This window comes from Saccoglossus kowalevskii, chromosome 15 (assembly GCF_978046115.1).
Source record: "Saccoglossus kowalevskii chromosome 15, keSacKowa6.1, whole genome shotgun sequence".
In the NCBI taxonomy this organism is placed as follows: Eukaryota; Metazoa; Hemichordata; class Enteropneusta; family Harrimaniidae; genus Saccoglossus; species Saccoglossus kowalevskii.
In genome coordinates this window covers 15757747-15760972 of record NC_140655.1, presented here as the reverse complement: position 1 = coordinate 15760972, position 3226 = coordinate 15757747, and positions in this window count along the sequence as shown.

Genomic DNA, 3226 nt, shown 5'->3' with positions numbered 1-3226 from the left:
CCTTTTTTATATGGTATATTTTGGCATGGCAACATAAAAACAAACATGACACAACTAGTTTGGGTATGATGTAAGACTTTCCATGGAAACACCACGTACCGGACACATCGTGACTGACTGTTCCACTTATATGCCCAGTCGGTATTGAAAATAACCAAGTGAATGCACAAGATAATGACACAATTGATTTGGAAGAATTAGAAATTGCGTCTAGTGTATAACATAACGTAACTTTATAACACGGGCACATTTTAGCTGACAACCAGGAATATTCAATTTAATATTATCTGTATAAATTCAGCAACATTATTGAGACACAGTATTCAAATTTTTAATTACGTAAACACTGCACACTTTTGTCTCCCATAAATAACATGAAATGGCAACATCTTTCTTAATGAAAATTTGCTGTCGTATCAGTCACAAGATCGCACAATTGGTTTTATTGACTTCAAACATAACAAAAGTGGCCTGTGTATGAATGAGGATATACTCCACATAATTGACCCTTGGTATTCGATACTAAGCATGCGCTACATTAGCCCTGCGTATAGTGCTGTGTGTACGGGGACGCGTTCGGTAGATAGATGTCTCCACTATCAACCGAACGCGTTCCCGTACACACATCACTGCACGCAGGGCTAGCGCTACATATACCATTGTTACAAGCTTTGTAACTAGTGGAAATGCCCTAATTGCAATTAACTATTCCTCTCCCTGTCACTGCCTTAGACTTGTAGTCCTTCTTTGTGTTATTAACAGAACACCGCCCATTGTTATTGTGTTTACTATGAGAAATTATATAATCAGTTCGTTTGGCAAATATTGGAGAACTGAAGCAAATATATGAATGTGGCGGTGTTCAATGCTCAAATCAAATCAAACACAAGTTTAATTTTGTGTAATCACTCAATTTCACTTATTTAAACAGGTGTTTTCACTTTTGCCATGAACTGTACAAAATCTAAAACCATTAGGGTCATGGTGTTCATGGGTTATTGAGGGGTTTTCTGGAGACGAAACAATGTAGGAATGCAACTTTGAAAATAATAATAATAAATACGACTGTGAACTTTTTGTTCGACATAATCTGTACAAAATGGGTTATGAATCGAAAACGGGGGGCTGTTTATTTGATGAAATAGCGAATTGAATATGTACACATGCGCATTGATTTATCTGTACGTACTATAAATTGAAAGTGCACGTGTGTAACATACATCGGGCAATTCTACCAGTTTATTTCCTTGCTGATAACTAATAATCGTCGCTATGAAAAATAACCATGATTATTTATGACCATGATATTATCTCACTTTCCCTGGCCCGCTGTTGGTTACAACAGGTCTGTTATTCACTACACTCTGTATTCAACCCAAGACAATGATTATGTATTTACGTGCCGGATCCCTTTGGCAAAATCGACTGATAGTTACTTAATTCACTCGTTGCCGGGTTACTGGTACAAAACTGAATATTGTTTATGAAGAATGTTTGTAAGTGCATGTGTTCAAGGCAGATGTAAATCACACTAACTTTAATAATTTCTCTTTGTGTGTTTAATTTTATTTACATCAATATCCCAACACTAGTTGCGTTAATGTTAGACAAAAAATCAGGTCTCCAATCAAGCATAAGCTCTATCCATAAACATAGTCTTGAGACGATGAAAGGTCATGAAAAGATCATTTAACGCTTTGTCCGTTTGAATCATGGTATTATGCGCGTAAGTTGTTTGGGTGTATATATATATATTTATATATATCTATATACATATATATGTTGCCATGGTTACTACAAACAAATAACTTACACAAAGAAATTGTGAAGTTTATTACTGTCAGACATTGCTATAAAATACTACAGTGAAACTAGTTTCTTGTAGGTAGCAGTGTCAAAGTTTTATTTTATTTTATTTAATTAAATAAAGAAAATTTGCTTCAGTTGTTACAAAATCCAATATACAGTAAGAGGGGTTGAACTAGAATGACCCCTAGACTCCGGAACAATACGGAATTGGGATGGCAGTTTAAATCTTTCATATTCTGCCAAGCATACATAAGCGACAATCCGTGTGTGTCGTTAAATCTCAATGTTGTGTTTACACCGCGCTGCTTGGCAACACGATCATGCCACATACCTCAGCTTTCTTTATATTGTTTCTATGGTAGTTTATCTTCTTCCTGTATTTCGATTATTAAGCACACAAAAAAAAAACAATATAGCGAGAATGTATATATAATTTCACAAATGTTTTAACTCACGGTGACGAATACAAATTATATTATTCAAACAAATTCAGACGGACCATATGCTATGAAAAACTTTATAATTTTCATTTTTCTCAGCGTATTTTGAATTTGATTATCCTGATTATAATCATAATGACTATCCTGTACGTTTTTCTAAAAATGCCAATATATCATGTGACCAATAACGTCACCAGCGACACAAATATAACACCCTCTTCCGATTAGTATAACTATGTCTGAACGGTACGTGAACAGATTTTTCACAATAATTTATAGACTGGACAAATTCAGATCACGTCCTCATTTTAAATGGTGACGTCATTGACCATTTACGGCTATTGGAGCATGTAGTTTATGTGATATCCAATTTAACAGATTGTGTCACACATGTTATGTTTTCAATACGAAAGTATTATTTTAAATTCTCACCGAACTCACCTTCATGCCAGGGTTTGGCGAAGATGACTCACACAGATGAGTATAGTAACGAGATGTGGTATGTGATGATAGGTATAACCATAAAAAAATAATATTAATATTGGGATAGTATTAGATTTACAAACAGAGTATGACTACATGTTAAATCGTATTACAGTTCATTACATGTTTGTTTAATAATTACAAAATATTTGGACATGACACATGTAAGTCACATAGTGTGGCCTCATAATAGTTGAAATATGTGTTTCCGGGAAATAATACATACAAGTCATATAGTATGGCCCCCATAACTGCCGAAATATATGTACTCGTTGAAATGTTACATACAGAAAATATTCTAAGAGGTTTCACACATTTACGGCAACGAATTCGATAACCGTAATAGAATTACAAAGCATGTAATAGAAATTTTTATTTTAAATTTATTCCAATCAGTTGAAAGCGCCATCATTTAATATAACGACGTCAACTGACATTCAGGACACATATAAACCAACGTGACCTGGCTCAAGTCAACGAATACTAAGGAAAAC